General features: G+C 36.5%; 2 long non-coding RNA genes across 7 annotated transcripts; both read right to left on the bottom strand.

The window, feature by feature from the left end:
• Positions 1-3651: 3651 nt before the first annotated feature.
• LOC115988172 lies at positions 3652-7777 on the bottom strand. Of its 4 annotated transcripts, none has more exons than XR_004091360.1 (8): positions 7738-7777; positions 6961-7362; positions 6220-6872; positions 5970-6115; positions 5728-5809; positions 5373-5507; positions 4013-4133; positions 3652-3914 (listed from the first exon to the last, which is right to left on the bottom strand). It is a non-coding gene; the product is annotated as an uncharacterized LOC115988172 (long non-coding RNA). The 4 variants fall into 4 exon arrangements; XR_004091362.1 differs by lacking the exon at positions 7738-7777 and adding an exon at positions 7529-7614 and having other exon boundaries at positions 4013-4115; XR_004091361.1 differs by lacking the exon at positions 7738-7777 and adding an exon at positions 7529-7614 and having other exon boundaries at positions 4013-4122.
• A 126-nt stretch (positions 7778-7903) lies between these two features.
• On the bottom strand, positions 7904-24919 carry LOC115988173. Of its 3 annotated transcripts, none has more exons than XR_004091364.1 (11): positions 24656-24919; positions 23559-24187; positions 23141-23242; positions 22883-23066; positions 22649-22800; positions 22373-22563; positions 16285-16333; positions 14102-14190; positions 11450-11500; positions 8764-8843; positions 7904-8571 (listed from the first exon to the last, which is right to left on the bottom strand). It is a non-coding gene; the product is annotated as an uncharacterized LOC115988173 (long non-coding RNA). The 3 variants fall into 3 exon arrangements; XR_004091363.1 differs by having other exon boundaries at positions 14102-15266; positions 24656-24914; XR_004091365.1 differs by lacking the exon at positions 14102-14190.
• Between the last annotated feature and the right edge of the window lie 138 nt (positions 24920-25057).

Consider the following 25057-nt stretch of genomic DNA (forward strand, 5'->3'; position numbering starts at 1 on the left):
AGCATGTTTAGATTATATTTAATAGGATAAACTCTACGCCCCAATTAAAAGCTACTAAGTTGTATATAAGTATGGAGCCTCGTATAGAAGTTGGTGGTGAATATGTGCAACAAACAATTGTGGAGGGTGGTGGAAGGGAAGAATTACAATCATTACATGCGAATGTTCATCTGACTCTTACCCCATGCACCATAATTGGGGGTTATACACTACCATGTCACGAGACACCAACTCCAATGAAGGTTTTCAGATCTAGTTATCAACAATAATGTATTCAATCTCTAGGGGGGAAGGCGAAGGCGATGTTGATCATGGTAGAGATGTGTATGAAGAGATGATTGGGAGAGCTGACTTCCACAAATACGTTGATCACTATCAAAATGTTGACAATGTTCATAATGATGTTGTGGGTGATCATGATGATGATGTATGGAGTGTCATGATGATATAGGCGATCATATAGGTGCGCGACATGTTACGAATACAGTCCATACCTATGAGGCTCATGTCCCGTCATTCCATGCAAACACTTGGGATAATATAGTTGATCCTTCAAATTTTGAGATACCATTTTCATCAAGTTGGGTGCGGGGAATGAATTTTAGCAAATGGTTGATTTTCCCTAATAAAGAGGCAGTGAAGTAGGCATTAATAGTGTATTCTATGGACAACAACAAGAGTTATACAACCGAGTGGTCCAACTAGCAAAGATTGTGTGTGAAGTGTGTGAACAAGTCATGTGCATAGAAAGTCCAAGCATTCTCGCAATGGAAACTTAATGGACTATAGGCCATCACAGTATACAACGGTCCTCACACTTGTCCATCAGTTGGGGTGAACAAAGATGGTAGAATGATGGATTCGAATTTTCTTGCTCAAGAACTTCATAAATATGTACTTGAAGATCACACTTGCAAAATAAAGGATCTTTGAAGGAAAGGTTTCAGCACGAAATATCATACTACAAGATATGGGATGCGAAACAAAAGGTCATTGCAAACATACATGGGAATTGGGAAGAGTCGTACCAAAAGTTGCAGAAGTTGTCGTTGGCATATAAGGACAGTAATCCGGGTACACAAGTGTCTTATCGGTTGATCAACGAGGACACACTAGGTACTATTATATTCAAGTATGTGTTTTGGGCTTTCGTTCCTTCCATTGTTGGATTCGCACATTATAGGCCAGTAATTAGTATTGATGGAACTCATCTTTATAGAAAATATAAAGGAAAGTTGTTGATTGCAATGGCTACTAATGCCAACAATGAGATTTTTTTGCTTGCCTTTGCGGTTGTAGATGATGAGATGGGGGCTAGTTGGGGATGGTTTATATCCTACCTGCGGACAGCGATACAACATGTGGTACCCCGATTCCATCATTTGTTTAATATCTAACCGACATAGAGCTATCATATCTTCCATTGCACAGTGGCCCCATGATTATGTACCGGTATATCATCGATATTGCATTAGACATGTTGCTAGTAACTTCAACACTCAATTTAAGGACCCATTCTTAAAGTATCTGGCCTTGAAAGCAGGATACACTACTTAAGCCCACAAACTTGATAAAATATTGGTTTGCCTTAAGAAAGCTGAACTCAAATTCAGTAAGGATCCTATTACAAAGAAAAAGAAGCCGTACTCATATCTGGTGAAGAAGGGTTTGGAGACGTGGACAATGTCACATGATCGTGGATGCCATTATGGGGCAATGATTACCAATATGTCGAAGTGTTTCAATGGAGTTTTAAAAGGTGCATGTGGACTACCAATATCTACATTTGTTGACTACATTTGGTGCAAACTTGTCGCCTATTTCAATAATCAACGTACTAAAATATTGGGTGATATTGCATGTGGTCAAGAGTTCAGCAGTTATGCCATGGAGATCTATGAAGCAAATTACAAAAAGGGGAAAAAATATTATGTGAGGCCATTTCACTAGTAAAATGGTGTATTTGAAGTTTGCACAACCTATAATCCACACAGCTTTGAAGGGGGAGACCATAGTCATGAAGTAAGGTTACAGGATAACACGTGTACTTGTGGCAAATGGGAAATCTATAAGATCCCTTGTTCACATGTATTTGCAGTTTGTATCAGGGAACGTATCAATGCAACGGAGTATATTGACCCTTGTTATAGTTTACAAGAATGACTTGCCACTTATTCACATTATTTTTGTGTGCCCAAGGATAAGTCACTATGGCCGGAGGTTGCTGGCCCAAAGTTGTACCCTGACCCCAATATGTTGCGAGACAAAGATCGACTTATGACAACAAGAATAAGGACTGAGATGGATTGGAGGGAGAGTCAACCAAAGCCGAAATGTGGAGTGTGTCATGAAGAGGGTCATAACCACAGAAGATGTCCAAATGTGATTCGCGCATCAACAAGCAGTCATGTTCCTAACTAGGTAAGCAAAGCATGCATTCAATTATCCTAGGTAAAGTATTTGGCTGGTATATTTAGCTCTTAACATATCTTGGGCCTCTGTTCGGAGTTCATGAGCTTCCATGATATTTTGGCTACTTCATTCTTTTTTCCACAATTGGAAGTTCATGAGCTTTCATGATATTCTATCTACCCACTTAAATCTAACTTTCTGCTTTCCACAGTATTATTCTGGAGACAAATGCAAATGTTATAGTGGGTAAGGTTGTACCTATTATTTTGGAGCTACCTTATGCAAGAGAAAGGTATTATAATCCCGTTATTCTCACTCCCTCTCTTCCTTATATTTTTTTCATTGCTCCTGTAATTAGAAAATGTGCAAAAGAATATTTAGTTAAACTAAATGATGCCATATTTATGCTGTATATGTGTTTTCATAATTTTTGTAGGCAAGCATTGGACAACGCATGTGAACATCTGGAAGAATATTGGATATTGAATGTAGAGGACAAAGGAGGGACCATCTTTTTGTATTTTGCAGTTCCTTTGAACTTTTTGGCATAATTTATTCCTTGCATCCTTAGTTTATTTTATCTCCATGTCAAAGTGTTGGTAACTTGCTGAATTTACATTTTTCTTGTAAACTTGATTAATTTGGACATCCAATGTTATTGAAGGTGGTCTAGATGAATTTTTGTTAAAGGTTCTGCCTTTTGGATATGAAGTTACCCCAGAGTTCATTAACATGTACTATTTATGTGCATAATTTGGGTTCTTTCGGTATTCTTATTGTAGGTATCTAACTACACCTTGCTTGCATAAGCGTGCTACATTATATAGCTCATTTAGCATCCACTGTCCCCACATAGTTAAAAAATAATGCTATATACAGGCCTATGACATCCAGATGAAGATAAAAGTATAATCTTTGAAATTGTGATCTTCATACCAGCTAATCGGTTTTCAACAGTGGGGTTAAACTAAAAATTCAATAAGGAACATATTGCAAATTTTGAAGCAACTAAGTAAGATTCTCAATACAGTATTGGGGTCTTAATGACTTGCAGTATTTGCACCACTTCTGTCATTGAGGGCTTGCTAGCAGGTATTTGAGAGGTGCTAAGAAACATCATGATAAGGATACTCCATTATGAAACCACTTGAATTTCTTATTCAAGACTCAAGAAACATCATGATGTCCTTACAAATTACTAAATTATCAAAGAAATATTTCATTATTTTTTTGATAATTCAATACACTGTCATGGGGATGGGGGTTTTAAATCCTGAACTATGAGGCCTTCACACTTTATTAATATCCCATTAAGCATAGCTAATCAATTCTATTCAAGTACATCAACAAATTTTTTTTTAAAAAAAGAAAAATCCCAAAAGGATTTACTAGGTTGAAGGTCCAATACATATCCAGGACATCTTTCTATTCAATTCTCGATGTGCTTCACATTGCTGGCTTGCATTCTCCAACTCAGCAGTCAATTCTTGAATTTCCTTATCCTGCAGAAAGGAAACAAGAAGACTATAATTTAATTTAAATTGAGACATAGGTGCACCTATCTATCTTGTGAGTAATTTGCATTCTTTTCAAAGTCTACCTTGCTGCCAGTAATTAACTGCCCACCCCATCTATCTTGCTGCCAGTAATTTGCGTTCTTTTCAAAGTCATTTTGGTCCAACCATTTCAGCTACCTCACAAAACTGTCCACTAGCATTAAACTGATAAAATTTTAACCAAAAGAATATAAGATGACTGATTAAATAAAGGCAAAAGGACAAGTCCAGACTTAGTGGCATAAAATTTGGATTTGTCCATTCATGATCCCTTTCAACACCAAACTTTGAAATTAATTAACCATGGCAAAAGAGTAAATAGCCTTTGCTTTGCTTAGCAACAGGTAGGAGAAACTCAAATAATTCTGGTTATAGAATTATAAGTAGCATAAGCCAAGTCTTGTCATTTACTCATATATAGAATTTCAGCTCCAGGATATAGGATTGAGTTGCAATAGTTTATGGTTTGGACAATGAGTCCAACTGGCAGATACTGCCACAATTACAGAAAGGTTGCTGGACATCTCATTAGAAAACCAAACTGCAAATGTCACTATTTTTGGATACAAAACTAACAAGTGGATCATAATGGAAGAAGAGAGCAATAGGTTGAACAAAAAGCAATGTGCGATGGAGTATATTGACCCTTGTTATAAATTTTCCTATGACTTTTTAGTTAAAGTTCAAAAAAGAAGCAATTATAAAACTTCCCCCATCCCAATTTTATGTGTTTGTTTGCAAAGACACGATTAAAAATAAAAATATAGAAGTAATCTTCCTGAAGTGTCTTAATTTCTTATTTAATATGGCAAGGGAATTTCCAGTCCAGACTGCTCATTTTATTGTGCTTGAATTGGGAGGATAGTGAAGAGACCAGATTCAGCATTACTCTTCACAGAAGCAGTCCTTATGGCTTCTGATTCAGCCAATCTAGCATAAGCACTAAGCAGTTGCTTGGCTTTGCAAATTAACGAACCTAGGGTTTTAAAACTACGATCCTGAGAAACATAGAACAAGACAGATAAAGTAAACACGACAGCTAAAAATTGTAATATCAGATAGAAATTAAAAAAACGAGCATTTTAAAAACTGAAACTATCATTTCAAATCAATCAGGTCAACATTTTATGAAACTAATATCCTCCACTTTGAGCTTCACATTTTCCACAAACATTTTTTTTCTTGTTGAATATCTTAGAAATTACATAAGATGAGCATTCAGATCACATGCATATGACACACACATCACAAGTAATATACACATGAACTCATAATCATGTCTACCCATGTCCTATTTTAAGATTTTCCATTTTTCATGTTTCTCCATGTTTCCAAGCATGGGGGTTAGCCAAAGAGAGGAAAATAGGTTTTGAGTATATAGCAGTGCAGTTCATGATATCAAACCTTTGTTTAGTGTCCTGTAAAAACAACAGCCCCAAAAATGTACTCCGTATTCCTCAGACTGCACCCCTGGAAAGAAGCCGCATTCCAAATGAAACCATTCCTTCATCTTCCTAGTCAACCTTTCCAGCAAGTTATCTATCCAAAAAAAAAAAAGCCTTTCCAGCAAGTTACACATCAACAAACTTCTTCAGCAACACCCGCAGGCCCTTAAATCAAAATTAACAAATAAAAAAACAATAGCAAAGCCTCATAATTCAGCCTTAAAACGCCTCATTCAAAAAACAAGAGCAATGACTAAAATCCTATTGCAACAGCTAAAGCATGACACTTCTACTGCCAATCTCATTTGACTAACCTTTTTTTTTCTCTAAGTAAGTGCCAAGAGGTACAACAAGCTCCTTATCTGATATATAGAAAGAATAGGGCAACTTATCCTCCTGAAACAAGCCATAAATATAGACAGTCATTGTTATTTGATTCATAGAAACACAAACACAGCCACTCAACATTTTTCAATTACTAAGGCCACCATTTCTAATAAGTTGATCAATTTACCAACTCAACTTTACCAAATCAAGGAAAAGGCAAAAACCACACCTTTTCAAAAAATATCTTCTTTAGGCTGCACCCTCCCCTTGTTTACTTCTTTTCTGGTCGCATCTAGTGTACTGTTTGGTTGTAGGGTGAGCGTTTCTATCAATTGGAGCTGCAACCTGCTCTAATAACTCATTTGGAGCTGTAACCTGCTCATAAAACTATTTGTAAGCTTATACAAACAAACAAATTCAAGCACATAAAACTACGAAAAATAGATGAAATTAAAATAACAATAAAGCACTTGGAATACCAGGTGGGAACCTATGCCGCATCTCTTTCGTTGGATGGTGCGAGTCAATTTCCGTTTAGGTGGAGCGTGATCGTTTGCATCGTGTGGCTGCTCAACTTGATCACGTTGCTCCTGCTCAACGTGTCCATCATGTGGTTGCGTTGCTTGTGCAACATATATCAAGGGAAAGAAGGAGGTAGGAGGCAATTGTGTATGACACGGACTAGTAGACATTTTCTCAACTTGGGGTGTTTGAAGGAAGGGGGTGGGTATAACTATCTAGGGGGGAGCTATAGGACGGGGCCATGGGCGAGTTATGGTCAATGGTGGTGTGTGTGGGGAGGACTCAAATTCAGCATGGGTGAACCACAAGAGAGATTCGGTGTCAATGGGAGAGATGGGTGGCATGAGGGGCCCGGTTGTGTCATAAAGGGTGGACAAGGGTGGATCAGGGGTCTCAATGGCAAGATAAGGATTGGGGGCACATTGACGACATGTATGCACTAGAGCAGCTAAGCTCATATGGGCCTTACATCTGGTGTTTCAGTGTGGCTTGCTGCTTCATCATTGGCTGGCACATCTATGCGATCCACATCCTTAAGGGCTTTCTTGATGAACTTGTATTCTTCAAAGTCCTCATTGAACCAGCTAAGGACAGCCAGTTGGTTGGCAATCTGTCATTAAATCACGGGCATTATTACGTAGGACACAAACATGACATCAAACACAACTTGCAAAATAAAATAAATTTGTGTACATTACCAAAATTTCCATTTTAGCATTATCGCGGTCGATATACAGTCGAGTGATCCTACGATACCACATCATATATGGATGATGACGTGACATCACCTCCTCTATCCTCTATGCATGACAGACGTACTCAGAACAATCATTCCATTTCTGAATATGGACTGCATGTTTCACCCTCCAATTTTTTTCTACTTTGCCCCTCGCATCTATTTTATGCAATTTGCGATTAGTATCAACATCTTCAGGTTGTTCCTGGTTTAGCCCAAATTGTTGGAGGACACGATCTGGTAGGTGAAACTCTACAAGCCAAAAAAATATAAGTGGAACTTTCGACCTCCACACATTACTTCCCTTGATGCAAAAATTAGGAGGAAGGCAACTCAATTCATCCACATATTGCTCCCACTTAACCTACAATAGCCACCAACAAAAGCAACCATGTTAAGAAATTTTCTAATAATTTGCATAACTAGTACAATAGTGGGTAATGAAATACTTTTTTATGATTTTGATTATAATGGGTGTAATTTCAAAGACATAAATTGATATAAATGTTATATAAAAACAAGTATTATACTTGGTCGGGCCATGTCGTGGCAATTTGATTGCTATATGCATAAAGCACATGTGTGAGTGTTCTTTGTACACTTAGCCCCTGCCCATCTAAAAACACGTAACATAGCATGGCCATGAGTCGTTTACGAAAAACTAGAACGATAAAACGATTGTGGCATAATATATCTAATGATAGCACAATATTATGCAATGTATACTATGTATACTTACTTCATGGCAAGAGGAATTGGTGGTGGTGGTGGTGGTGGTGGTGGTGGTGGACCATAAACACCCTCTGGTGGGGGCACCTTCTATGGGGACATATGTGAGAATCTGGCATATATCCACAATTGAACCAAAATCAAAGCTCCACCAATTTGCTTTGCCGTCTTTTTGGTTGCCTTTCACAATTATCTATACAACCATGATAGGGATGCACTATCTCAACTATGCTTAGGTGGATTATGAAGGTTCTCCATGAACTCCAACCACATGAGGTGGACCCTATCTCCGGACTTGTCAACAAATACCATATCCCTTAGTGGGGCTAGTACATAGTAGTGAGCATACTAATGAACCTATAACTCACTAGTAGGGCTAGTACATAGTAGTGAGCATAGTAATGAACCTATAACTCATTGGCATCTGGAGGCAACGGTTGTGCAATTCAGTCAACGAGCACTTTTATTTGAATCCTTTGACCATCTAGTATGGTTTTATTTTCATTTGGAATTTGAATTCCAAGCATTTCATTGCACATGGTTTCCAAGTTCTTTTAGTGAATCCAACCATTGCCTCACCCTCGATGGGCATCCCCATTATAACTTCCACATCTTGTAATGTGATCGTTATCTCATCATGTGGAAGGTGGAAAGAATGGGTCTCTGGGTGCCATCGCTCTACAAATGCAATGATCAATGCATGATCAAGCTTTATGGATGGGACCATGTGTAGACGCTCTAAACCAAGCAACCTCACTATGGCAATCACATGCTCATCTACCATAGGATCTCGATGTGTCTACTCTTCATGGCAACATCAACAATTTAGTGTGCTAGGAGGATCCTGCAAATGTTATAACAATAGATAAATATCGTATACGTTGATCAAGTACGTAATATGCCATTAAAGAACAACTCAACATCCAAAAGCAATAGTATAATCTATAAGTTTATTTTCGAATCAATTTCAGATTTCTTCTATCACTTCACAAAAAAGTTAATAAATCACCAAATACCATTATGCGAAAATTTTTACCTGGCCTCTAGGGTTCCAAAGTAACTCAAATCGATGATTCACTTGTTCTGTCAAAACGCTACGATCAATGGGTCTAGGATCTACCGTCATGTTGCAAAAATTTTTTATGTCATATCAATTAGAAATAAAAGAGAGGAAAAAGAAAAAAAAAAAAACAAGATATATGCATAAATGAGCCAAGTATGAGAGGAAAAAGAGAAGACACAAGATTTAATTTAAACCATACAATATAAAATATCGACTAAAATCCTTTAAATTTACAACATTCAATAATCAAAGTAATAATCGAAAATAATGCATATGGCTGACATTACATAATCTTTTAAGGATCCATAGCTGACCCAAAAAAGAAGAAGAAAATAAATGGAAGATGAAATACAAGAACCCCACAAGCCTATATGCTAAAATCCTAGACTTATTCTCTAGTGCTGTATGATTTTTTGTCACATTATCAAATTTGGGTTATTCTAATGATACTTATGCAGTTGGTCCTCCATAACTACTATAAGTGATGCTGGATAATGACACTTTTAATTAGAATTGTAAGCATTGTTTTTTTTTTTTTAATAAATAAATATAATTCATGTTTTGGGTGGTCACCACACACAAAAAAAAAAAAAAAAAAAAATTGATCATAGTTTAGATATCACATAAGCAAAAGATCATGAACATGGTCAATTGCACTTTACAGTAGCAAATAAATAGAAAAGGAATAAACAATCTGAAGACCTCAAAACCAAAAATAGGAGAAATTCTATTTTTTATATCTGTGCAGAATAGCGAATGAGATACTACAGTGAACCATAAATAAATATCTCACATTCTTTTCTATAAAATCAAAAAGGAAGCAAGGTAAAAAAAAATAAAAAAAAAAAAGGATCTAAACTTTCTTTCTAGGACTTGTGTACATTTTCTCAGCAACCCTAACAAAAGTAAATAAATTTAACCCCCAAAAGAAAAAGAAAAAAAAAGTAGCAATCTTTTTCACATTTTGTTCCATTTGAAGTAATGGGTTTTATTTTCTTAAACGTTTGAAACAATCCAAAATATTTGAAGACATAGCAAACAAGCCAATAACACTAAAAAGTAAAGAAAAAAAAAATCTTAGATAAGAAAAATGGAGAAGTGAGACTGAGACAGACCTAGCAAGCACAGCCAAGATTAGGAATGTGAGGAAGACGCCAATGTATTTAAACGAGGGATGTGTGACTCAAGTTTGGTAAACTTGAGTTCTAAAAATAGTCCAACTAACTAAATAAGTTCAAACGTGTGCTAGTCACCGAATTTTTTCCTAAAAATGTACTATTTACCAAATTTTGCCTTTGAAATTAGGTGTACACACGATATATGGTTGAAAAAACAAGAGATATAAAGGGTACCCTCTTTTGTTAGGATCTAGGATCTCTCTATGTGTGGGTAAGCTCCTTAAAGCTAAAGGCATAGATTGATAGATTACTCACAACTAGGTGGGCCTAAGTGGACTCCATATGGATTGGTGGCAAACATGTAATGTACTCATAGTCTTGTGAGTTGGTGGGATGAACTTCGGAAAGTCTTGGCCCTAAATGAAGCCTCTACTTTCCCACTCATCACCAACCATGGCAAAAGGGACAAAGAACCAAGTGATAGTGTATACTAAATCACATTAAAAAAAGCCTTTAATAGGATTAGGAAATGGAACCCATTGGAATCAAACTTTTCTATCTCCAATGGAGTCACCACTATGGGTAGAAGCGCCCGTGATGAGTGGTTTCCTCGTGGGAAGTACGCCTCAGCCTAAGGTGGACTGGGCAGAGAGTATTAATGAAGTCATCATCTAGATTAGGTCTAGGAATGATATGTATAGCATCCTTATGTGAAGGACTGATCTTACCAGAGCACGTGTTTGGAGTTTAAGTATGGGAATGAGAAGGTGATAGGCACCCAACCCTACCTAACCCATAAGTCGACCTCCACTCATCGTGTTCCAAATCCTAATCTTATCAAAGGGTCTTTTAATAGGCTATCTTAGACTCACACACTCACTAATAGTCTTTTAATAGGCTATCATACATTTATCATGGCATTCATTTACGTACATCAAAGGGCAAAGAGTACATCACAAAGAAGTAGCTTTTAAGGCATTAATATCATGACATCCTAAACATACCCTCATGGCAATATGGCATCAACCAAACATACTCATCATGTCTAATAAAAAAACAAGTTAACTAATCAAATACATGTCCATGTTATATGCGTGACAAATCTCACTTACCTCACTGCACCACAGCACCTATGCATCAATGCATTTTTATATCCATATCCATGTTCATGTTGTTCATCCAATCAAGAACCGTAATCATGTAATCTAACAAAAGGTATTTAAAACATGTTACACTAGAAACCTAAGTCCTAAAACATGTAAGAAAGAACTAAGTAGAACCTAAAAGACAACATTTAATCAGACAAAACAAATAAGCAAGATTTGGGTTTATAGGCTCTAATTTGCATACATGGGCACAAGCCTACGTACGCAACCTTGCCTAAAAACTCAGTAAACAATCATCAATCAAAACCTAGTTTAAACAATCTAACATGCTTCCTAAACGAATAAACAATAAACCTAAGCTACATAGAGAGACAATAAAGCAATAAAACAGAACAAAAAGCAAATAAACAAAGAGAAAAAAGAAAGAACAAGTACCTCACACAAGAAGCTTTTGGAGCTTGATTTTGACCATTCCCCTCAGTCAATCTACAAAACAAAATACCCAGAGGGTTAGTAAGTTTAATTAGAATAAGTCCTAGCCAAGAAACTTCAGTTTATGATGCTTTTCTAAGTAAAAAACTTTTCTTTGAATCACCTTTTTGGAGTGGATTCTCTGTCTATTGGGAAAAGAGTCGTAGGGACCTCTTATTGTGTCCAAAGAGAAGGGGAGGAGGCAATTCCAAGCGATGTGGGATTGCCTTCATCGAGATTTTGTGAAAATACTTGCCTTATAGGGGTTTCTGGAACCCTACCTGAGTATGCAAGCTCGTGGCTGCATATGCAGAAGTTAAGGATGCACACACAGGCTCAAGGCTACGTACGCACTCTTAGGGTTTTGTAAGGATTTTTCTTCTTTCAAAAAGCATCTTTCAACTAAACATTTCTATAGCTAGGCCCTAGATTAGCCCTAGACCTCCTATTGTTATTGTCATTGAGGAACGGAGGCTCAAGTCGTTAGGAGTACAAAATGAGGTATCTACAATTTGTTGCATGACTCCTTGAGTATTTCTAAAATTTTAAATGTCAAACTCTTGAAGAAAAATGCTTTGAAATTTCAAGAAAATTTTGGCAAGTTTGTTTGTGAAAAGGATGCCTTAACCGCTAAACTTGATGAATCTAACAAGTTGGTTGAAAAGTATAAGACTTGCAAAAAATTATTTCATAAACCTAAAAGAATTTGAATGTTTGAAAAATGACTTGTATGCTAAACTTGTTTTTTTTTAACAAAATTGTTGATGATCTTAAATGTGAAAATGAATCACTTAACATGCATGCCAAGTGTGTAATTGCTGAACCTCATGCTAAAAAGGAAGAAGTTATTTGTTGTAATCTTGTTGTGAACCCTAATTTTTTGCCTAATGTGAGTTCTAGCTCTAAAGACAAATCAGTGTACATACCTCCACATAAAAGTAATCATAAAGTGGAGAAAGATGCTCTTAAGCCAAAACCTTTGTTTAGGCCTCATCCTAGGGATTTGGACGGATCTAAATTTGTTCCTACATGCCACAATTGCAGTGTGATTGGTCATATTAGACCTAAATGTTCCATGTTGAAAAGAGAATAAATACATGTTGCTAAATCCCTCCCTAGAATGCCTAATGGACCTAAAAACATTGTTTGTCACCATTGTGGTGCTTTTAGTCATCTACGATCTCATTGCTCTAAGTTTCAAACTCTTAAAAAAATCAAAAGAAATGAGAAACTTGAGCTTCTTAGAAGTTTTGCTAAACAAGAAATACTGGATTTTGGTGAGAATGGTATGTTGTTAAAGCAAGTGTTTAATGCTTGTAACTCTTTGTCTATATGCATCTCCGGTTCTCATTCTTCCAATCCTAGTCTCACTTCTTATGAGACACTCACTCCAAACTTTTGTTCTATTTGGGTGAGAAAGCTAGAGTTCCTATGATTGAGCTTATGCTTTTTTTGTCATTGATATTATTCTTCCAATCTTTGTAGGACTCTTCATGCATTAAATGTTTCATTATCATGCATTTGTGCATCTTGCATTTCTTTATATGCATTTTTTTTTTAACTTTCATGCATTTGTTTTGTGTGTGTGAAAAATCCCAAAACACATAAAAAGTGAAAAATCCAAAAAACAAAGTTTGATCATGTATGCTTAAGCACATATCTCATGTAAAGTTTATTATTGTTGGCCTTTATAAGTGGAAAAATTGTTTATTACTATGTTATATTGTTTCTACCTATTTAGTGTATTTTGGCCAATTACTAAAGCGGTTACTATTTTATTTACTGATTTTAGTATTATAGTTAAATGTTTCATTTTTGACAGTTTTACATAATATATTATATTATTATTAAAACTATATGTAAGTGTTTTGAAAAGATTATATTTTATGAATGATACTCTTATTCTGTTTTGGGAGACATCCTCATGTTATATAGTCTCCTATTGAGCTACTAGCTCACCCCCTTTCTCCACCATTTCAAATTAGAGCAGTTCATGGAATCTCTTTAGGTGAATGATCATTGGAGCTATAGATTGAAGACTAAAATTGGAGCTATGTTAGTTAATTGACTATGTTATGATGTTTTCTTAGGATAGTGAGCTTAGTATTCTTGAAACTATTTGAGATTGTATTGGGAGACTTTATTGTTAAAGTTTTAATTTGATGGATTTTATAAGAATGACTTGATGGATTAATTTCTTAATTTTGGATATTATATTACACTCTGTTCCATTAATATAATTTTTAATATGTATAAGAAAAGTTGTGTATCTAAATTCGGGTTTTGTGTTGGGGAAAAAAATAAAAAGGAAGAAGGGGAAGATTTTGGAAAGCTAGGAGCCATGCCCCCACCCTACCTTGCTAAGGGAGAGAAAGTCTAGCTTCCATAAATTTCACACAAAAAAAAAAAAAAAAAATTAACCATGCATATTGTTTTCCATGAACAATTGTTTTATTCCTTTTCCTGAACATTTTAAGTAGAAATTTCTATTGCAATGGTAGTAAAATTCAAGAAACATTATTATCTCACGACTAAAATGAAATAAAGAAAAGAGGATTGCGAGCCAAATATATCAAAATAGACAAGAAATTTTGCAGGAAAAGTGTTTATGCTCACAATTTGAGAACTAGTTCTTTGTGGGTCATCTTTCCTGTTTTTTTAATCGGTATGTACAGTATTGTAAGTGCATTGCAAGCGCAAAATACCTGAGATGGAGAGAGGAGAGACGAGAGAGGAAAGAGAAAAGACTGTCTAATAAACATTTCAAATTGCATGCTAGTTTGAGAGAGAAACAGAGTAGTATCGTGATAAAACTAGATAGGTATATATGTCTAACTGTATTGATTCGATACTAGTGTAAACATTCAGGTCACTAGCTATATATATTGATAACCTTATTATATGAGTAAAACTCAGACATGACTACTACCATACATTATTGATAGAAAAATAGAAAACTACGTACAATTCCACATGATTGCTACGTAGTTGGTGCAACATATTGAAGGATTCTAATATTTTCTTCAACCCTCCTCCATGATATCAAAAAGACTACTACTACTACTAGTAGAAAGTAGAACTCATCATGAAAATAACTATGCTGCTGGCGCCACATTTTTTCCATCATCATCGTCATCATCGTCATCCCCATCATTTTCTTCATAGGTTGCGACCCTGGTCACACTGCGGTCATAGCTGACGACCAACTTGGAAAATCCAGCAGGTTTGCTGCTATTAAATATCACCATTGGAACTGTATGAACTTAATAAAGAAGTGCAATTCTAAAACCTAATAAGGAAGTGTATTGAAGGGAGCTAGTATTAATGTTTTATTATGAACTTCGCAGCTACATCGATCTTATTATTTATAACCAAGGATAATGGCCCATCACAAAAAGATTCTAAAGAGACGGACAGTAGTCTTTCCTAAGTCCCCTTGTTTCTTTCCTTCTCCATGTTTGATATCTTTTTGAATTGTCGAATTTTCACACTGTTTGGGTGACTTGGTGGACTACTCTCCATACATTTTTCCAAAATGGCACGTAGTGTGAGCTAGGCTCATGGCAGGTGCCTGCACTACACAATCCACGCGTGGAAGCAACACCCCTACCACACTCTCTCGCTCCACTGTCACGTGCATGTCTTCTGACACGCTGGATTTCACATGATTTTTTTCCCTTTTTTTTTTTTTTTTTCCCCTAAGGATTGGTCCAAAACTCTCGACTCTCATTAGTTTCTCGGATGACCCAGCAAAGATCTGGTGAGACTAATAGAGGGCTCTCTGTTGAACATCATAAATTCAAAGAATCACAAGACTAATCTCCTTCTTTTTGTTGGCATAAATCATTGGTAATTGTATGTGTAATACTCAAAACACACACAAGCACAGTGGCAGAGCAAGAAATTTTTCTCAATGGGAGCCAACACCATGGCATTAAGTATCATAAAACAGTAACGTCAACAAGGCAATAGCACAACACCATGGCATTAATCAAACACATCCAATCACTCAAACATGGCATCGTGGTATTCATCAATCAAGGAGACTAATCATCATGTTCAAAGATGTATGTTCATATTCATATACATAACTTACCGTCATTTATCACACTGCATCATAGCACCCATGCATCAATGCATGTTCAAGTTCTCATAAATGTTCATGTTGCTCAACCAAAGCATATAAACCTTAATTATCAATCTTATAATTAAACAAAGAAAAACATGTTATTCTACTGACTTTAAAGCTAAAGATGCGAAAACTAGACTTAACAAGACCTAAACAGAGGATTAAAACAAAGCAAAACAAATAAAACTGCAAGAACCCTAAATCTAGGTTTCTGGGCACGAGTATGCATCCGCATACATGAAGTATGCGTACGCATGCATGAAGTATACGCATGCATACACATCCAGAAGTACAATTTTAAAGCAACAACAAAACAACAATCAAACAAAACCTAGTATGCTTCTAATACGAAATTAAACAACCTAAACTAAAAACAAAGATATCAAAGATATATATATATATATATATATATATATAAAATAAAAACTATTCCTAAAAATGCATTAGATCTAACAACAAATCAAGAACAACACTTAACACATTAAAACGTGTTCACAGTATATCTAACCATTCAACTCTTGATTAAAATAGAACAAAACGCAATAGATTAAACTAAAATAAAAATAAAAAATAACTTCTAAGCATGCATAACATATGAATCAAATTAAGAATAACAAGAACACAAGTTATAAAAATCCATATTAAGGAGGAGCCATGGAGAGAGACTCACATTGCTTATGGAACATAACTTGGTAGAGATTTAACCGGCTCCTCAATGCCTACACAACAAGATTCAATGAGATAATCAAGGGAATCAAAGAATTCAATAGTTCTTCGTTAGTCACAATTCAAAATAATAATAGAATCTTGAAAAGCTTTTGAAAAGGATTTTTGATTTACTACCCTAATGAGTAATAGAGAAAGTTTTTGAAGAATCAAAAACGTGTATTGTGGTTGTGTGTGCAGAAGATTCAAAGTAAGAAAGAGTTTTAGTGAAAAAAAGTCTCTCCCTAGCTAGTGGTTTTTTTTTTTTTTTTTTTTTTGAGGCATAAAAGGATTTTTATATGCTAAAAAACTAGGGTTTTTGGAGTTATTTAGAGGGCTCTAGACATTCCTAAGGGTCTAGAGGCTAGGTCCCATCAAAGAGGGAAGATTTGGGCCCTAAAACCTAAAGTTTTGAGGTTTTGAAATGTAGTATGTGCGCATGCTCAAAGTATGTGCGCGCATACTTAAGAACATGTGCACATTCTCAAATTTTGACTAATGCCCTATCTTCAAATCTTCAAACAGCCATAATTCCCTCAATATAAATTCAAATCATGCAAATTTTATATTCAAATTGAAGCCCAAGATGTCTACTTTCCAATGAAACAAACTTCATTAAAAACTTTCTTTTATGGTGAAAAAGGTAGGATCTAAACAATAAGCAAATATTATTTTTTAACATTGTGTTCAAAGAGATTTGAGCACTTTTGAGTTGTAATTACTTCTAAACTATCAAAGTAACTTCAACTACCCTTTGTAGACATATCAAGCTCATCATTGGGACCGGAGATTAAAGTTTACTAACCAAGTACAAAATGAGGTGTCTACATGCACTTTTTGTAAGCTTCTTGGAAATTGGGCTTAAAAAATGGTTTTTGGGCTTAGGCTTGGTATCCTGGGTCACATTTTGGGCTCTATTAAGTTATTAAGCTCCACACACGGTAGTAATCATTTTGGTAGTGATTTAATTTTTTGTCATTGGGACCGGGTGGCTCAGATATAGGTCAGAATGAAATGGGATATCTACATGGTGCAGTGAGGTACGTAAGGTAAGTTCATGCATATGAATATGAACATGCATCTTTTGACACGATAATTATTTCATTTGAACATTGAATGCAATAATTCAAGCTTTGAATGATTAAACATGTTTGATTGGATGCCATGATGGTAACTCACTACCCTATGATTGTAGACACCTCATTTTGTACCCCCTTATGACTTGAGCCCCTGTTCCTCAATGTCAATAATACTAAAAGGTTTAGGGCTAATTTAGGGCCTAGCTATTGAAACTATTTAGTTGAAGGATGTTTTTGGAAAAAAAAAAAACCTTGCAGAAACCCTAAGGGTGTGTATGTGGCCTTGAGCCTACGTACGCATCCTTAACCTATGCATACACACCCTCGAGCCTACATATGCACCTAGGGTTTCAAAGATTATAGAAGGGAAGTTTTTTCCATAAAATTTCGATAGAGGAAATCCAACATCGCTTGGGGATGCCTTTGCCCCGTCTCTTTGAACACTATAAAAGGGCCCATGACCCTTTTCCCAAAGACACATAGAATCTACTTCAAAAAAGTGATTCAAGAAAAACTTTTTACTTTGAAAAGCATTCTAAATTAAAGTTTCTTGGCTATGATTTATTTTAGTCCATAGCCTTCTAGTTAAACTTACTAACCCTCTGGGCATTTTGTTTTGTAGATTGACCGAGGAGAACGGTCAAAATCAAGCTTTAGAAACTTTTGTGTGAGGTACTTTGTTCTTGTCTCTGTCTCTTTCTCTTGTTGTTTATATAATTTTTTTCTCTATTTTAATATTCCTCTATGTAGTTGAGGTTTGTTGTTTATTTGTTTAAACAGCATGCTAGGCTGTATGTTTGCTACATTTTTGTGTAGGAATGTGTATGCAAGCTCGTGCCTGCATACACATATTCATGACCTTGCGGATGCATGCTTCTGCACGCGTATGCAAGTTTGGCCCAGAAACCTAGATTTGCTGAGCGCGTTCTTGCTTTTTATACTGTTTAAATGTATGTCTTAGCTTCTATTTAGTCCATATTTCACATGATTAAATCTTAGGTCAGCAGAATAGCATGTTTTACTTGTTTTAGCTTAGATTATATGATTAGGGTTTATGCTTGATGAATACTATGAACATGTACATGAACATGAGTATGCATTGATGCATAAGTGTTGTGATGCAATGAGGTAAGTAAGGTAACTCATGCATAATTACATGAACATGCATTTGATTTGATTAATGCATAATGCTATTCTTGAATATGATGAGTATGCTTAGTTGATGCCATGATACTATGCTTAGATATTTGGTTATGCTTAATGTTAATGTGATGCTATTGTTTTGTGATATACTTGCTGCCCTTGAATAAATGAATGTGAATGCCATGTTAGATGAATGGTAGGTTTCTTATGCATTTGGGATAATATGCCATATTTGGATGTTAGATGCATGCTCATGTGTGCGTGAGTTTAGAATAACCTATTAGAAGACCCTTTGTTGGATTAGAATTTGGAACACAATGAGTGGAGGTCAACCTAAAGGTCGGGTGGGGTTGAGTGCCTAATGCCCATTGAGGGTTTCAGCCAAGATAATGGCTATTGGGCTTTACTCCCTAAATTCTTAACCACATGAAGAATTCCAGGATCCACACGAGGTGATTCATGCACCAAGAAGAACCTTGTAAGAATGCAAAGGCAAAAAGTGTTGAGATGATGAGAACACTTCATCCTAGCCAATGGATAATCTTTCTTAAAGAAGTACTTGAAAACGATGGAGACATTCAACTTGTTGGACTTACACCATCTCTTGGCCATAGCTAGATGAACTCCTAAAAGTTGATAAGCTAGGTTAGAAAGATCTTCCTCAAGAGTAGGAAGTGTTGTGAAATTTTAAAATACTTGCAAGTGTACAAACTATACTGAAGTATAGTTTGACAAGAATGAGGCCGAACCCACAGGGACTTGAATGAATGTAAGAAAATTAATCAAATCTTAACCAAATTAATCATAATCTAGTTTAATAAAAATTGGTTATTTGAAATTAAATAAACTAGGCAAAGATATAATATAAAGCAGTAAAAAGATGTAAACAATCTAGAGAAAGGAATCAAGGTTTTGGAATCTACCATGTAAGTAATATCAGTATATATTTATGATCATTAATTTTTCCCAACTACTGCATGATAATCTAGAAATCAATCTTGCTATCATGGAAAATATTCTCATTAAAATCCTTATTTTAAAAATCTAAAGCATGCTCTTCTTCACTTCTTAGATATAAAATCAAATCATCAATTGTATTCATAGCCAAACAAATCACAAAATATATCTAATTTTAAAATCAAACAATTATAAAACCAAGCATTCAATTAATTAAGATAAGTCCAAAATCATGAAAAAAAACATGATTGAACTCATCTTAAGAATCCTATCTTAGTTAATTGTAATGAAACAAGAACAATTTAAATCATTAAAGAACAACTATTGTAGGAAAAATCAAATCACATAAATAATACTGATAATCCTTAACAAGGTTTCATCCTCAACCTTAATTATAAATTTATCTACTCATGGCAATTGAAATAAAACACAAAAAATAAACATTGAACATTAAACTAGACAATTAAACTACTAACTAGAATGAAAGAGAAAAGTTACAGTGCTAGCATATAGAGAAAAGGTGAAGAAAAAGCCACATGCGGCCATATGTGACATTGCCTTTTGCTCCAGTTTTCTATCCTGCATTTCAACTCTCTTCTAGCCGCCCCCATTAGTTTCTATTTCCCTCTATTTATACTTAGGCTGCATTTGGTTCGATGTAAATCGAATTCCAAGTGTAAAATGAATGCAGGGGTAAATGAATTCCCGTAAGGAAAATGAAATCCGGGTGTTTGGTTTTACAATGGAAAATAATCCGAAAAACGATTTCAGGTATTTGGTAACATTCTAAAAATGCTATTTTCTTACAAAATTTTCACATTTTCTCAGCTATTTTCTTAGCTTCCAAACAAATTTTATAACATAAAATTTCAAAATATACACTTTAACACAACCAAAAATCAAAATAAAAACATTTATGGGTGGTTTATGGGTTTGAGGGTGGATTTTGGCTAAATGGGTTTGAGGGGATGTGGATCGTTTTTTATAGAGGGTGGGTTAGCTTTTGGAGGCGGGTATGACTTCGCCGGCGTGAGGGAGAGTGACAGCTGGGCAGAGGTGTATGGATCGGAGGTGAGGTGAGGTAGTCGGACTCAAACAGAACTCAAACAGTGGAGGAAACTCACCGGCATAGAGGGTGGGTTTAGGGGTGGAGTGTAGTGGGCTGGTGGTCGATGGTGGCCAGATTAGCGACGTTGAGCAAGAGGGAGAAGAAGAGTTGAGGAAGAAGAGAGAAAAAGGAGGAAGCTTGGCTGGCGCAATCTGGGCGGTGGGCGGCGTGACCTGGGCGGTGGGGGTGGCACGATCTAGGTTGTCGGAGCTTAGCTAGGCGGCCACCTGTGCTTTTTCTTCTTGCTCTCCTCTCCTCTCTCTCTCTCTCTCTCTCTCTCTCTCTCTCTCTCTCTCTCTCTCTCTCTCTCTCTGTGAGTCTTGGAAATCATTTGAAGGTAAAATGAGGGCTGCATTGGTTTTACGGCTAAAGTGGGTGTTTTTACGGTCAACATGTAATTGATTTTCCATTTAACCATATTTTCTGCTGGAGCCAAATACATACAAGGGTGTAAAAGTAATTCCTAAATTAGTTTTCAGCTGAAACAAACACAGCCTTACATGCACATGCACAACTGAGACCTAAAGGCTTATTATTAAAACCAACGTGGCCTAAAAGTAAGAACTCCTAGGCAGATGTTTCGGTGAAGAAGTTAAGAGGCCCACATCAAACTTCCAAAGCCCATTTGTACATCTCCCATGTAAACAAGATTTTATTTTCTTCTGTCTACTTTTATTCACCACATTAGATTAACATTGGCCACAATCTTTATTTTTCCTTTTTCTTTTCTTCACCCTTTGTTGGACTTGCCAGCTTATGCTTGTGTAAGTCATTCCTTTGGACTGCTTTTATTCTTTTCTTTTATTTTTGCTTGCTTCACTTCACGCCTGGGTTGGATCTCTCAAATTGGCTTGACTTAATTGACCATTATTCTGCCCTAAATAAAGCCTATTAGCATGTAAACCCTTTATTATCTATAAGACAAAAATAATAGATAATTAGTCACAAAATAACAGGAAATTAATGCTAAATATGCTAATATGAGAGTAATTTATTGTATATATTTCATGCACATTAGGAAGAATGATAGCACCAAGGTTGTACTCAGTGGCAGCACCTAGAAGGAGCTCGTCCACTTTGATTTGATGAAAAAAGGCAATACAAGAAAGGCTAAGAGGGATGCGAGCATCATTAAATTGAGATTTAGCCTGTTAATCCACATGGAGACCTCCAAAGAAGTGAATTCTGCCATTGGGAACCTTGTATGATGATTCCTGAGCTTAAAACAAGTTTTATGAAGGTTTGGAAGCCTCTTATGGCTATTTTATAATGGAAAAGGTTGGTTAGGGTTTTCTATTTAGTGGCATGCGTGCGTATGGCCCCGTATGCATACGCACGGTCAAAGCTTGCGTATGCATACGCGTGTACACGTGACATGGTCACTAGGGTTTCAGACTCCTTTTCCTATTTGGAGAGTGTTTTCTACACCAAGACCCTTCTCATGATTCCTATGGCCTAAAGGATCGCTCAAGACAAATTTTAACTCAGAATTTCATTCATAAAAAAAAAAAAAAAAAAGAAAAAAAAAAAGAAAAAAAAAAAGCAAGACAATATGAAATGCATACATATCTAAATCTCCCATTAGTTGTAAATAAGTACATGTCTTAAAATAAAAGCAGAAATATAAAGATGTTCTTAAATACAACCCAATGTCTCAAATAAAATAAAAGTGCAGAAGATATATGCTAAAAAGGAAAAAAAAAAAAAAAAAAACTAAAAATATGTCTATATATATGTCTGTCTATCTGTCTAACTACAGGGATCACCTCCGATAATGCCTCTTCCTTAGCTGAGTGCTTGGGGTTGCCTTTGGATCATCATCGTCGTCGTCATCATCGTCGTCGTCACCTACTTAGGCATACCTACCACGCCCATAGATCTAGTTGGAATACTCAGTCACCTTCAACTTGAGGTTCCCAGCAAGCCAGACTAGCATCTCATGCTTTGCTACAGTGGGCTAAATTTGAAAATAAGATGATGTTAGGATAAGCCTAAGGAATGCAAAGAAGAAAGTGCAAAGGGTCAAGACAAAGAAAACTCACAGCTCGTGTGCCCTGAAGGAAAGGAGAACCCATGACATTAGGGTACGCCCCACGAGACGCTCCCAAGCAAACCCATCTAGGCCATAGGTATAGACCGACCAAGGTAGGCAAGGAGGATCAATAGGACCACTAGCAACTAGACCAGCTGTACCCTGAAATATTTACAACATTTAAGTGTTACCACATACATGATATGCAAGATAAAAAAAAAAATGGAAGAGAGAAAGTACATACCCCAATGGGAAAAGGAGACATGAGGCGATCCTCACTGAACCTATCATAGTCCATGTCACCCAAGAGCCGTTGAGCATAGGCAATGCCTCCCCTCCACAGCTGGTACACAACGTCAAACTTCGAGAGTAGGGCAACCATGAATGTGAGAGGATCCATAGGCATTTGTGGCATGTCCCCAAACAATCTACAAGGACACTTATGATTAGAAGAAAACCTTTGAAGCATGCAATGATAATTGTAAAAAGGAATTTTACTCACCGAGTTAGAGGTAAGGCTGTTGAGATGAGCTCGGACTAAAAGGAAGACCTTCAAGTTCACATCTATGCCATAGGAGATGAGGCCATAGGATAAGGCCCAATGCTACAAGAAAAAGAGCACAGATACAGTTTGCAAGATGATAGTTTGTAAGAAAAAGGAACATAGATACAATTTGCAAGATGATAATTTGCATGAAAAAAAAAAAACATAGATACAGTTTGCAAAGTGATACTTTGCAAGAAAGAGCATAGATACAATTTAGAAGATGATAGTTTGCAAGAAAAGTGGGTACAATTTGCAAGAGCATGAAATGCAATTTGTAAACCAAGATGACATCTCAGAAATATGAAACAAATATAGTTTGCAAGAGTACGAAGTACAATTCGTAAACTACATGGGAAAGGGAAAAGAGTCTAACCTTAAGGAGCTTCCAAGGCCTTGCTAGCTGCCACAAAGTCCCTTGGCTTAGTGTGTCCATGACTGAGTAGAGGTAGGCTAGGCAAGCATGACCCTAGTTCACCTCTTAAGCTTGCTTAAAGTCGCAGAAGAAAGCTAGCCACCTCAGGGACACTGTCTAGCCCCTCATTGGCAAAGAGAAATGCCTTTAGCAAATATTGCAGAAATGCCCTGGCCATCTAAGCACAATCATCGTGAGTAGCCTGAGAAAGAAACCTGTAGTCCCTCTTTCGATCAAAGTAGCGAATACGTGCACTAGGTTAGGCATGCCCTAGCAGGTTTATGCCCAGCAAAATGCTTAACTCACCCTCCAAGTTGATAATGGGCCCATGGGATCTCAAGTCAGTCATCTAGTGGAAGTCATGAGGAGTCATAGTGATCTCCCTCCCAACAATGTGGAAAGTGTGGGTAGTATCCCACCACCTCTCAACGAGGGCTTGCACCAGTATGCCGCTGGCTGCACCCTTAAGAAGGAGACACAAGAGTGGCCTGAAGCCAACCGTATTCACCAAGGCTTTTGTCTTGACCGTTAGAGTTTGGTACCACGAGAATAGATGACTAGCACTACCTATATCGAGTAAGGCTGTAAACCTTGTAGAAGAAAAAAACATGACCATAAGAATCATTTTGGAAAAAAAATAAGTGAAAAAAAAAATCAAATTAGGTGAAAAACTGTGATTCTGAGTCTCAATATGTGTACACAAGTCTTGTGTATGCGTACGCAAGGTTTGTGTATGCGTGCGCATGTTGAGGCATATGCCCGTGTGAATATATGAACATGTACACACACACATACAGCTTGGCCACACATGCATATAGCCTAGCTGCACATGCATACACAACACATGCATAAGCATCGGAGCAACCAAAATGGGTTCCTCGACATTTTCGGCCTACCATGGATCAAAACTCATCCTAAACATGTTCCTACCCCTCCTAGGACATCAGGTTTTCATCTAAACGTCCCATAGCAAAATTCAAGCATTTACAAGCCTAAAAATGGATTAAAATAGAAGAACAAAGTAAAATGAGAAAATGAGAAAAGTTGGGAAAACTTACCAATTTAGCCTGTGCATTGTTTGAAAGATGATTTTGTGGTTTGTAGAGCAATGGAGGGGACTCATTCAACCTTGTGGCTCCAACCCAGCAGGTAAGGTTGAAAACTTCATCGGTGATCAAGTAGGAAGGCTTCTTGGGTGCCATGAGAGAAGATGAGAGAGTTTAAGAGAGGAAGAGATTTTAGTTTGTGAATGGATGAAGAAATGAGATGAAGGTAGAGGTTTTTTTAGGGAGAGAGAGGAAGTTGAAGAGATAGAGAGAAAATGAAAAGACGAAGAAGATGAAGAGAATGAAAAGAAAAAGAAGAAACGGTTGGTAATTGTTAAGAAAATGAAGAGGCGGGAAAGACACCTAGTGACTAAACTACATGTAATTTAGGCCCCCACTAAACTATGTGTAGTT

Source organism: Quercus lobata, chromosome 4 (genome assembly GCF_001633185.2).
Source record: "Quercus lobata isolate SW786 chromosome 4, ValleyOak3.0 Primary Assembly, whole genome shotgun sequence".
NCBI lineage: Eukaryota > Viridiplantae > Streptophyta > Magnoliopsida > Fagales > Fagaceae > Quercus > Quercus lobata.